The 13,604-nt window shown below is 35.0% G+C and overlaps 1 long non-coding RNA gene across 1 annotated transcript in view; it reads left to right on the top strand.

The window, feature by feature from the left end:
* Positions 1-12,866: 12,866 nt before the first annotated feature.
* LOC111083127 overlaps positions 12,867-13,604 on the top strand; it is a 4,520-nt gene continuing 3,782 nt past the window's right edge. Inside the window, exon 1 of the long non-coding RNA XR_002608814.1 lies at positions 12,867-12,948. This is a non-coding gene — a long non-coding RNA (uncharacterized LOC111083127). The remainder of the gene's footprint in view (positions 12,949-13,604) is intronic.

Below are 13,604 nucleotides of genomic sequence, written 5' to 3'. Positions count from 1 at the left end.
GTGTTCGTTAGTCACCACCTACACCAAACGACAGTCTATATATATATATATATATCTTGTTTTTTTATTAAAATGCTTAATTGGTCCACAGTTATCGTGTATTCTTTATTACTACACGGATTCAATCAATAATTTCACGAACATAATTGAACAGTAGTTAGTAAGATTATAAAACTACGTGGTTTAGTACATAATTACACGCCAGACAGTTTGCACGTACCATGACTTTTTGCTACTTTCAGTTGAAGATCTTGAAAGGTTGAATACTGTCTGACTAGGAACCCAGTTGGGCTAGAAACTTGAAAGGGAGGAGTTTTACAAGTGTAGAATACGGAAACAACTAACTTTGAAGGTTTTTCTTTAGTATTTTAAAGTAGGTTTCCAGTAACTTCTAAGGCAAGTGTGGCCTTAATTCCTATTAGAATTAAAAACGAAATGTCAGAGTGATAGGTAATGTTCCATGAATTCCATGGAGTTCCCAATTATTTTTATGGGATGACAATTCTTGGTGTTGACGTTTCTCTATGGAGTTGTTACTAATTATTCACATTTTGCTAAGGAATTGTTACTAATTCCTAATGTTTACGTTTCTTTAAGGAGGTGTATTTCTTCTAGTAAATTTAATCCTTCTTCTTATATAATTGAATTCAGTCTTCATTTGAGTTTGATAGATTTTTTCAACAGGCTTCTTATTCATTACTGTGAGATAAGAAATATTTACTCTACAGTGAGTATACATGATCGATTCACTTCCTCTGGTCATTAGACAAGTCTCATAAAATAATTTGGTAAATACGACAGTAAACACCAACCAATTCAGATTCGTTTATGTACTTACTCTAAATCCTTTAACAAAGTCAACGGGTATAAATAATATAATAAGACGTTAATATCTAGATTGATCGTTATGAAACGTGTTATTAAAACTCAGATCTTTGCGTGTGTGAAATATTCATGCAACAAACACCATTTACACAGTAAAACCTTCTGTTTCAAAAGTAGCAACAACACAAATCAGTAAATGAGTGAGGTTATTCACCTCCTAGAGGTTTATGTTGTAAGAAACACTAGCACCAGTCCTCTCATGACAGATTATGTTGTAAGAAACACTAGCACAAGTCCTCTCATGACAGATTATGTTGTAAGAAACACTAGCACCAGTCCTCTCATGATAAATTATATTGTAAGAAACACTAGCACAAGTCCTCTCATTACAAGTTATGCTTTAAGGAACACTAGCACTAGTCCTCTCATGACAGCTTATGTTGTAAGGAACACTAGCACCAGTCCTTTCATGATAAATTATGTTATAAGGAACACTAGCATCAGTCCTCTCATGACAGATTACGTTGTAAGGAACACTAGCACAAGTCCTATCATGATAAATTATGTTGTAAGGAACACTAGCACCAGTCCTCTCATTACAAGTTATGCTTTAAGGAACACTAGCACTAGTCCTCTCATGACAGAATATGTAGTAAGGAACACTAGCACAAGTCCTCTCATGACAAATTATGTTATAAGGAACACTAGCACCAGTCATCTCATGATAAATTATGTTGTAAGGAACACTAACACCAGTCCTCTCATGACAGATTATGTTGTAAGGAACACTAGCACCAGTCCTCTCATGACAAATTATGTTGTAAGGAACACTAGCACCAGTCCTCTCATGACAAATTATGTTGTAAGGAACACTAGCACCAGTCCTCTCATTACAAGTTATACTTTAAGGAACACTAGCATCAGTCCTCTCATGATAAATTATGTTGTAAGGAACACTAGCACCAGTCCTCTCATGATAAATTATGTTGTAAGGAACACTAGCACCAATCATCTCATGATAAATTTTGTTGTAAGGAACACTAGCACAAGTCATCTCATGACTAAATTGTCCAATCACGAAACAATTTTGTTTGTTTGTTTGTTGAATTTCGCAAAAAGCTACCCGAGGGCTGCCGGAGCTAGCCATCCCTAGTTTAGAAGTGATAGACTTGATAGAAGGTAGTTAATCAACACCACCTACCGCCAACTCTTGGCTTAATCTTTACGAAAGAAAAGTGGAATTGGCCGTAAAATAATAAGGCCTTCATGGCTGAAAGGGCGAGCATGATGGTGACGGGGCCACCCTTAAGAAACAGCACTACACAGGTTAGTTTCTACTGCAAAGGGTAATAGAGGCGCAAACGAAGATACAGTATAACATAAACAAATTTTTATTTTGAAATGATTCATAAACATTACATCTCAACAAATATTGTACTTGTACATTTTGGAAGATGTCGTCATCCGGGTCAGTTTTGTGTGTGTGATTTTTCAGGTTGTGTTTTTCTTATAGCACTAATAGATCGATTTATAATTGTGTCTTTCTGTTCTTTTATGGTTTCAATTAATATTTCTCTGGTCCACAATCGTTACTGTTCAAGTGGCTGCGAGTCCCTAATTTGTTGTGATTACAAAATACATCAATTCTTTAATCTTATTTTATACAAAAATGAAGTAAAGAAAAGTAATATAATGTGAACACTGTTAAAGTTATACATAACACGTGTTCAGAGAAACAAATTGTACAGATATGGAGATTGAATTTCATATCACTATGTGCCACGTGTTCAGTACAGGTTCAAGTAGCCTATAATTGAAGTTACAGGTTTCCTTTCTCCTGAATATTTTAAAAGTAGAATTAATTCTAGAATTGAACTTCCTACACAAAGGTTTCCTGGTTAAATATATTTACACCTTTTATTATGTTTTCAGTAGTCTCCAACAACACTGGTCAACAGTTTAGAGTTTTGTTTCTTTCTGTGGCACACTTTTATTTTTCAAGAACAAGTGGTGTACATGCGCTAACACACATTTTAGTGCTAAGGCAAAAAAGAAAATTAAGTTGAGCTTATAAGAAACACTGACAATATTTATTTATTTATTTCAGCTTACCAATCAAATATTTCTATTATATGGGAATTATTTTGAACAACGAAACTGAAGAACTGGGAAGATACTTTTAACTAGATTCTACCACAATCGAAAATTGGTTAATATTTCAGATTGTAGCTCGATAACGACCCACTTTATCCCTGCAGTATCCGATTACCTGAAATCAAGACCCACACTTTAAATCCCTGCAATATCGGGTCGTCTAATATCAAGACCCATACTTTAATTCCCCACAATGTTGGGTCATATGATATCTAGACCCACGCTTTAAATACCTGCAATATGGAGTCATTTGAAATCACGACCCACACCTAAAATCCTGCAATATCGGGTCATCTGAAATCATGACCCACAATGTGAACCCTATCTATTACATCTGTACTTGAAAGCTGGGTTCCTTATTTATAATTTTTATACTATTAATATTTTTGGAAATATAAACTTAATATTCAAAATATATATAAGTCTGCATGTACGATATAATGTTACCCACATTTGTTCTTGCTCTTGTTGTTTTAAAACTTTCTTACTGATCTATCTGTACAAAGAATTATGCAAAAATAGAAGTAGGGAAAGAGCTTAAACGATATTTCAGTAAGTGTAGGTGTGTGTTATGTTATTCATACAAACGACCCATACCTAGTTCTTGTTAATCTCGTGCACTGAAAATGTCTCGTTGACGTGTAGATGTGTGTTATGTTATTCACGACCCATACCTAGTTCTTGTTAATGTCGTGCACTGAAAATGTTTCGTTGACGTGTGGGTGGGTGTTATGTTATTCATACAAACGACCCATACCTAGTTCTTGTTAATGTCGTGCACTGAAAATGTTTTGTGGACGTGTGGGTGGGTGTTATGTTATTCATACAAACGACCCATACCTAGTTCTTGTTAATCTCGTGCACTGAAAATGTCTCGTTGACGTGTAGATGTGTGTTATGTTATTCACGACCCATACCTAGTTCTTGTTAATGTCGTGCACTGAAAATGTCTCGTGGACGTGTAGGTGTGTGTTATGTTATTCATACAAGCAACCCATACCTAGTTCTTGTTAATGTCGTGCACTGAAAATGGTCTCGTGGACGTGAGTGTTGTTTATCTGTTTACCTGAAGTGACGCATATAAATGTATGTGTGTTTTCATTGCCAACTTTACAATCATTATTATCAATTTAGTTGAAGGTTTTGGGGATATTGTTGTCTTTCTGTTTACTCATTGTAATTTGATTCAAGTTTTTTTTGGATATTGTTGTCTTTGTGTTCACCCTTTGTTTGCCATGTTGACACGATATTACCAGGGCGTGGAAGCTGCATGGCCTGTTACACCGTAACGTTGTATGTGTGGAAACTCATTTATGTATATGAAGCAAAAAATAATAATCTGTGTATCTGTCTTTTTGTCCGTGATCTAACTACTCCTAGGTCGCTGGGCCAATCTCAACCAAACTTTGTGGGATGATAGTTTTGAACTCTATGGAGGAATGCAATAAAAATGGCCGTCACTATTGCAATAATACATAAACTCAGCTGAAGTTTCTACTCGAAGAGCCACAATAAGGCTGATATGAAGTTTTTTCTTGAGTTTTACCCACTTCCTACTTTGACTCGTGACCTTTCAACTTCGGCCCCTAAGATACTTCTGCGGCCAATAACCGTCAGTTAATTAAAAACGTGAAACTGTATGGAAGGTCATTAAGAGCTGGGTGTTGAAAGCGGATAACAGAAACTACACCTACCACCACGACTTTGGCCACTTCTGACCATCGAATAGAGTATACCATGTTTAAAGTATATACATATTGAGTTCTTAGAGCTTATACAAAATTGTTGGTGATGTAATAATGAATAATGTAATAATATGTTATAAGTAAGTTGTGTGGACCTTAGGATTTTTGTGTTATTAACGCAGCAACCCCCCCCCCCCACACACACACACACTATTTTTTTAAAGTTCATAACTCGGATAAAGGACGGGTACCTCAGCTTGTTTTGTATAAATTAACAAATAAGAACAATTTAATCGCTATATGCACGTCAAAAGAACGTATATATAATTTAAATAGTTCCCATTTGAAACTGGAACAGTGTTTAAAATTCAGCAAAGGGGGTGGTAAGTCAGTAAAATAAGAAACTGAATATGCACAGAAGCCCCACAAAATTTAGAAACTCCGATCCTCCATCAAAGTTTATCTAGGCCTTGTTAGTAATATAGTAAAATTTTCCAATAATTACTAAACTCTTAAATTATAAAACATTATAAATCCCATGAGAATATGGTCATGTACTTGTACAAAATTTGCATAAAAATTATATAGAGACTTTAAGTATGAAAACTTCCTTAACAAAAACTTAAGTCAACTATTTGTCTACCTGAAATGGTTACAAACACACTTTGAGCCAACAGTACATATACCGGAACTGGTAACAAACACTTTGAATCAATAACTTATATACTGAAATTGGTTATTTGTAACTTCCGGTTCATGCTTATATCAATGCCCTCGAACATCATGATCATCTTCCCTTCATACAAATCCGGGTACTTAATGCCAATTTTACAATAAAAAAGAAGTTGAAAGGATATTTTGAAAATGTGATGCAAAACTTAAAATACATTTTTTCTTTATGCACTTTATTTATTGAAAAAGTTATAACTACAACTTTCAAGAAATGCTCGGATTAACATTTAAACTTGGGCTGTCTTCTTTCTTCGGTTAAACTGGACAGAGTTGTTCGATTCATATTATAATTCTAGCAAGGCTTACAACCCTTTCTTCCTTTTATAATTATAATTTGAAATAGGCCTTCTGTTGAACTGGACGGGTTTATTAAAATCAAATTAGTATTTGAACCAGCCTTGTCGTCTTACTTCTACTGAACTAAACATTTATATTCATATTGGATTAAAATTAAAACTAGGCCTATTGCTTCTTTTTCTGTTATTCCTAACCGATATATAATAATAGTTAACGGTTACAATAAAAAAAAACATATTAGCAAAGGTGATAAGTATTTTATTATTAGATATCTTTTTTCCACTTTGCTAGGCCTTATTACAGTTAGGATATAGCTGATAATACTGGACTTGCTCATTCTAATTTTTTATGGTATTCAATTTATTAATAGCGAGAGAAGGTAACAATAATGTTGTAAGGGTTTCTACTGTAGATATTTTTGGGCAGGTTCCTTTCGATTATTCGGTAAAAAAGAATAATGCAAAGACCAGTATATCTAATGATAAAGAAAGCATTTTAATCCTTGAAGTCCAACTTAGCTTTATTAATACTCGTTGATAGGCTTAAGTCACAACAGACACTAATGCAAAAACTTCAATTACTTGCTAACTTCTCTCCTGCCTACAATACTTTCTTGTGTCTCTATTTCATCTGCTAACTCAATAAACAGTCATCCACTTCAAAAGACTCACAAATAAATAACACCCACAGTAGCCAAATATGCTTTTGATATGGCTCAAATCGTTTCCTAAGCTTTCAAAAATGCTCCCCAGTGGTTCAAGCGGTACGTCTACAAGCTTACGACGCTAAAAATCTGGTTTCGATAGCGTGGTGGGCAGAACAGAGATGGCCCATTGTGTAGCTTTCTGCTTAACAACAACCAAACCAGACGGCTTTAAAAATATTTTAATCATTAAGCCACAATAGCAACACAAACGTCAACATATAAAAAACAAATAAAAAGAAACATAACCTTTAAAGTAACTTATCGAATAAAGCATTGAAAGACCTTTAAAGGAATAATTATTCACAGAGATAATGTTAAGATAAACATAAACAAGGATTTTTTTTTTTTTTTTTACAAGCTCAAAACATTGGTGTTAATATGACAAGCCTGATGATAAATATAGGAATAGGTTTTAGGTCAACTTAAGAGAGAGATAATATATTTCTATATTTCTGAAATATGTTATATAATCTGTACTGCAGGTTCACATTGATCTAAAAAGAAAAAAAAACTTAAGGTAGAATCATTGTTTATTCAAAATGATTACGCTTAATAAAAATATCTCTCCATTAGGTATTGTCATTGGTGTCATTGCTACCAGCGTTATTTTTACTGGTATTTGAAGCCTATTGAACAAGTCTTGAAATACTTACGTGCTTAAAAATTTGATAATTCATCACCTTTAAACTTAAGTAAATATCCACCAAATTAATCCCAGTAATATCTCCCGAGGTTCACCAGCGTAAGAGATTTACACTAGGCCTAAACCAACATACTAGGCCAGCTTAGGAGATTTACACTAGGTTTGAACCCATATATTAGGCCAGCTTAGGAGATTTACATTAGGCCTAAAGCAACATACTAGGCCAGTTTAGAATATTTACACTACGTCTAAAACCATACACTAAACCAAAAGTGAAAAAAAATGTGATGTTAATTCAAGAAAGGTTTGAAAACTAACTTCAATTAATAAACAATAAAATTTTATGAAATTATAAAGCAAGTGGACAAAGTTATAATTTACGAGGCCTTTAAATAGTTAAGTCGTTTGCTATTAAAATACGGATTAACCAATACAAGAAACATGATTATACTTATAATATTTCGTGTTTTTACATCCGGGTACAACTCATGTCACTAAATACTGTATGTTATTAGCCGTTTAAAATCATAGCTTCAGGTCAGTCGTTTTAGTTTATTTGCATGAATTTGGAAACGTGTGTTATTTTAACAAAAGCATTTGAAATAATATTAGATTTCATCAACATTTTATAAGCTAAAATAAATTGTAAATAGGAAATCATTGTTGTCTAAATGAAACGAATTTCGTTTTACCAGTTAGTGGAAGTTCACATCTACCAAATTCCTCGAGAAAGTTGGATAGAACGTCAAAAACTTGCCAAGTCGCAAGTTGTGCACTATGCCATATCTTCTGGATTTGTAAGGTATGTTGTACAGGTTTCATTCTGAATATCGTCAGGTAAGAAATTATAGTGGTAAAAATATAATTTTAACAATTTTACAGTAGATGTATTTCTGTCTCGTATTTTATTATAATTGTATTATGTTATCCTCTAGTATTTTCTAGTAGTTTTTATTACTCTACTAAAAATATTTGATCTATTTGACCGTAAGAGCGAAGAAGGACGCGGAGTGTCCAAAGTAGATATGAAACTAAATAATAGAAAGTAGTGTTCTCTGTAAAACTGAGTTGTGTGAAAGTGTTCATTTGAATAGGAATATAAATGTGTTATCTTAACCTGTAAACCGATAATGTAGATGATAAAGATTTTGAAACTTACTAACTCACAATTTTCCACATTCCTAGGATTTTAATGCAATAGTGTATAAGACATTAACATTTGATAACCTTCTACTCAATTTAGTGTATGAGTTTGGCAGTCCAATGTAGTTCAGCTGACCAGAGACCAGAATTGGAATCATTGTAATTTTACTCATAGTTCAAACCATTGTATTTTTGTTGGCCAGAGCTCCAATCATTGTATTTGTGATGGCCAGGGCTCGAATCATTGTAGTTCTGTCGACCATAGCTACAATCATTTTAGTTTTGTTGACTAGAACTTGAATCCCTGTAGTTCTGTTGATCAAAGCTTGAATTTCTGTAGTTCTGTTGACCAGAGCTTGAATCATTGCAGTTCTATTGGTCAAAGCTCAGTTGATTGTAGTTCTGCTGACCAGTACTTAAATCACTGTAGTTCTATTGATCAAAGGTTGAATTACTGTAGTTCTGTTGACCAGAGCATGAATCACTGTAGTTCTGTTGACCATACCTTGAATCACTGCAGTTCTGTTGACCAAAGCTTGAATCATTGCAGTTCTATTGATCAAAGCTCAGTTGATTGTAGTTCTGCTGACCAGTACTTAAATCACTCTAGTTCTGTTGACCACAGCTTGAACCCCTGTTGTTCTGTCGCCAGAGCTTGAATCACTGTAGTTCTGTTGACCAGGGCTTGAATCACTGTAGTTCTGTTGACCAGAGCTTGAATCACCGTAGTTCTATTGACCAGAGCTTGAATTACTGTAGTTATGTTGACCAGAGCTTGAATCACTGTAGTTCTATTGACCAGAGCTTGAATCCCTGTAGTTCTATTGACCAGAGCTTGAATCCCTGTAGTTCTATTGACCAGAGCTTGAATCACTGTAGTTCTATTGACCAGAGCTTGAATCACTGTAGTTCTGTTGACCAGAGCTTGAATCACTGTAGTTCTGTTGACCAGAGCTTGAATTACTGTAGTTCTGTTGACCAGAACTTAAATCACTCTAGTTCTGCCGACCAGAACTTGAATCACTCTAGTTCTGTTAACCACAGCTTGAACCCCTGTTGTTCTGTCGCCAGAGCTTGAATCACTGTAGATCTGGGACCAGGGCTTGAATCACTGTAGTTCTGTTCACCAGAGTTTGAATCACTGTAGTTCTATTGACCAGAGCTTGAATCACTGTAGTTCTGTTGACCAGAGCTTGAATCACTGTAGTTCTGTTGACCAGAGCTTGAATCACTGTAGTTCTGTTGACCAGAAGTTGAATCACTGTAGTTCTGTTGACCAGAGCTTGAATCACTGTAGTTCTATTGACCAGAGCTTGAATTACTGTAGTTCTGTTGACCAGGGCTTGAATCACTGTAGTTCTGTTGACCAGAGCTTGAATCACTGTAGTTCTGTTGACTAGAGCTTGAATTACTGTAGTTCTGTTGACCAGAGCTTGAATCACTGTAGTTCTGTTGACCAGAGCTTGAATCACTGTAGTTCTGTTAACCAAGGCTTGAATCACTGTAGTTCTGTTGACCAGAGCTTGAATCCCTGTAGTTCTATTGACCAGAGCTTGAATTACTGTAGTTCTGTTGACCAGAGCTTGAATTACTGTAGTTCTGTTGACCAGAGCTTGAGTCACTGTAGTTCTGTTGACCAGGGCTTGAATCACTGTAGTTCTGTTGACCAGAGCTTGAATTACTGTAGTTCTGTTGACCAGAACTTAAATCACTCTAGTTCTGCCGACCAGAACTTGAATCACTCTAGTTCTGTTAACCAGAGCTTGAATCACTGTAGTTCTGTTGACCAGAGCTTGAATCACTGTAATTCTGTTGACCAGGACTCATATTAGTGTAGTTCTGTTGATCAGAGCTCATATTACTGTAGTTCTGCTGGCTAGAATTTTAATCACTATAGTTCAGTTGACCATAGCTTTGTTAGCTGTAGTTCTGCTGATCAGAGCTAGCATCACGGTAAGTCTGCTATTTTAAGGTTCTGTTCACAGCATTTTCTGGTTCCTTTTTTTCACATTACATTGTGTTAGATAAAATACCCTAAGATTGATTTTTGATTTCGTCCATTCCATTGTCGAACCATCTGTTCGTTCATCTAGTTATCATCAATCATGATCTCTTCTATAGAAATTGCTCCTTCTTCTTCTTCACTAGGTCAAAAGATACCCCATTTTTCTTGGACAAGTAAAAGAGGAATATTCATGAGTTTCCCTACATATAAGTTTTGAAAATCTCATTCATAGAGGGCCTTACATTTTAGAGTCCAGCGAAAGTTGTCAAAAAATGAAGTTGTAAAGGTCAGGTGAAGATGAATTGTGAAGTTTGTAACACCTGTGTAAGTAAAATCCTCGTGTCGGTTATTGTCAATTGGCAAGGATTTGACTCAAACTTTAGTCACTTGCTGTTACTAAAGACGAAAAAAAAACATTATACTTTAAAGACTTGGATTACTGAAATGTGTTTCTTTAAATAAAAATAAAGGTAACATTTGTGATTTCATATAGGTTATCAGTAGCAAGAATTATTACAATTTTAATTGGCCTATATATATAATACAGAGGTTATTGAAAAGCTAAAAGAGTAAGGAAACATTATCCTTGGTAATTTTTAGTTATCTTTAGCGAAACGTTTTATACACTCTTTCCTTTTTTGAATAAACTCGGTGTGATGTGTCATTTAAAACTGTAGTCATTGTACTGATCTCCATTAAATCGCCTCACATTCATCGATCAATTATAACTTTATAAAAACGTGATTCGAGGAATTGTATTAGCTATCGACTTGCACTTAAGGCTTAGTTAGTGAGTATGCAATGCAAGGAAAATACGGCTTTTTTGTTTTGTTTTTTTACGTAACGCCAAGTAACAGGCCATTGTTACATCACTATACACGACTTGTGCTTAAGGCTTAGTTAGTGAGTAAGCATGACAGGGATGATACGGCTTGCTTTGTTACGTAAAAACCACTCGACAGAAGAACTTTCAATGTTTTACTCATGCGTATAGACATTGACACAAGAAGCATGGACTCTAGACCCCAAATAATACATCTGGACTCATGCATAGAGATATTGACAAAAGAAGCATGGACTCTGTGTTGTTGTTGTTGTTGATTTGTTTTTTACATAGTAAGAATCCTTGGTTGACAAAGTGGTACAGTGGTAGTTTGTTTTTGATACGGGAAGAATCCTTGGTTGACAAAGTGGTTGTTTGTTTTTGGCACGGGAATAATCCTAGGTTGATAAAGTGAAACAGTGGTTGTTTATTTTTTGTTTTTGACACGGAAACAATCCTTGGTGGAACAGTGGTTGTTTGTTGTTCGTTTTTTCTTGGCACGGGAACAATCCTTGGTTGACAAAGTGAAACAGTGGTTGTGTGTTTTTTGTTTTTGACACAGGAACAATCCTTGGTTGACAAAGTGGAACAGTGGTTGTTTGTTGTTCGTTTTTTCTTGACACGGGAACAATCCTTGGTTGACAAAGTGAAACAGTGGTTGTGTGTTTTTGTTTTGACACAGGAACAATCCTTGGTTGACAAAGTGGAACAATGGTTGTTTGTTTTTGACACAGGAACAATCCTTGGTTGACAAAGTGGAACAGTGGTTGTTTGTTTTTGACACAGGAACAATCCTTGGTTGACAAAGTGAAAAAGTGGTTGTTTGTTTTTGATACAAGAACAATTCTTGGTTGACAAAGTGGAACAGTGGTTGTTTGTTTTTGACACAGGAACAATCCTTGGTTGACAAAGTGAAACAGTGGTTGTTTGTTCTTGACACAGGAACAATCCTTGGGTGACAAAGTGGAACAGTGGTTGTTTGTTTTTGACACAGGAACAATCCTTGGTTGACAAAGTGGAACAGTGGTTGTTTGTTTTTGACACAGGAACAATCCTTGGTTGACAAAGTGAAACAATGGTTGTTTGTTTTTGACTCGGGAACAATCCTTGGTTGAAAATGTGGTACAGTGGTTATTTAGTTTGTGCGTTTCGTACATAGAAAATATATTTTTAAGACCAGAAAAGGATTTAAAGTGGTGTTTTGGATACATCTGAGAGGAACAATGTAAATAATAGGGTTTGTTCAGCGTTGTTACTAACAAGTTAATCAGATCACACAGTCCACTAATAAATTGTGCACTAGCAGAAATTTAAGAGGGGTGGGGCTTAAGAATGTTTTAAATTCAGTATTAAATCTGGTGTTTAACTGTTACTTTAATGAGTTTAACAGAAAGTGCATACCGCAAGGGATCGGGGACGTTTATAGACTACAACTTCCTGTTAATCAGAGAATAACGTTTCGAACTGCTAACACAGGTCCCTACATTTGTCACACTTAATAAGAGATATGAATAAAATTATTTCAAAACGTCAGTGCAGTCAAAAGGCCAATGCAGCCTGTAACATTTTATTTCTGGACCACGTTCGATAGCAAAATGAAGCGCTTGTACTGTTTGAAATAGCGAGAGACCGGCAGCGAGTGTTATATGACATTATATAAAACAATATCCCGGCAGTAACTTAATTTACTATTTATATTGATGTATTTTACGGAGAACATTCACAGAAATGTGAGTAGTAACTTAATCTTTTTAATCGTTTGATCGTTCTATTTCCCGAAGGGAATTATGCTATTTTTGATATGTATACTGTTTCAGGGTACCGCCAACCATTACGCTGTCTCGCCTTAGAGAGGAGTTTCCGAAGCAACTGGGTCTGAATATAGTGCCCAGTCATTATGTATTTCTTCGACATGTTGGCAGGAACTTCACGCAGGTGGGCTGGAATCGATATTGTAAACCGTTTCCATCCTGATATAAAACGTTATGATAAAAGTGTGTTTTTGGTTTCTAGCTTAATGGTCGAATGTTTTTACATATTTCAATATAAAGATAATTAGATTGAAAACTCAAGCAAGTTTCTATGTAACATATTATTTTTCAAAGCGATGTTATAAAGTATTAATGCCACATGTGAAACGAGAAGATCAATATATCTATATACATATTCCTGTTTCTTAAAACGTTCAGTCGAGTGGCAGGTATTATTTAACAAAGCTTTTGAATGTAACGGGTTTTGGTTTCACTATATGTTAATACAGGTTTTCATGTTTTAATTTAATATACGTAGCTGGCGTATGTATACAAATAAATATTCTTGAGTGACTACTTACTTGTTGAGACTGCGGTTACCTTAAGGAAGCTTGTAATATAAAGACAAACTACTCAGAAATATTTTCTACTGACTGATCAGCTGGTGTGCGTTTGGAGACTCAAACGTTTGACTTACTAATTGGTCAGCTGTTATATATTTGGTGACTATAGTTTGACTTACTAACTGGTCAACTGGTGTACGTTTGGTGACTTAAAAGTTTGATTAACTAACTGTTTAGCTGGTGTTCATTTGGTAACCTTAATGTTTGATTAACTAAC

The sequence above is a fragment of the Limulus polyphemus genome, unplaced genomic scaffold, assembly GCF_000517525.1.
Source record: "Limulus polyphemus unplaced genomic scaffold, Limulus_polyphemus-2.1.2 Scaffold8274, whole genome shotgun sequence".
Classification (NCBI taxonomy): Eukaryota; Metazoa; Arthropoda; class Merostomata; order Xiphosura; family Limulidae; genus Limulus; species Limulus polyphemus.
The sequence above is the reverse complement of the archived record's forward strand: the minus strand, read 5'-3'. Positions and strand labels throughout refer to the sequence as shown.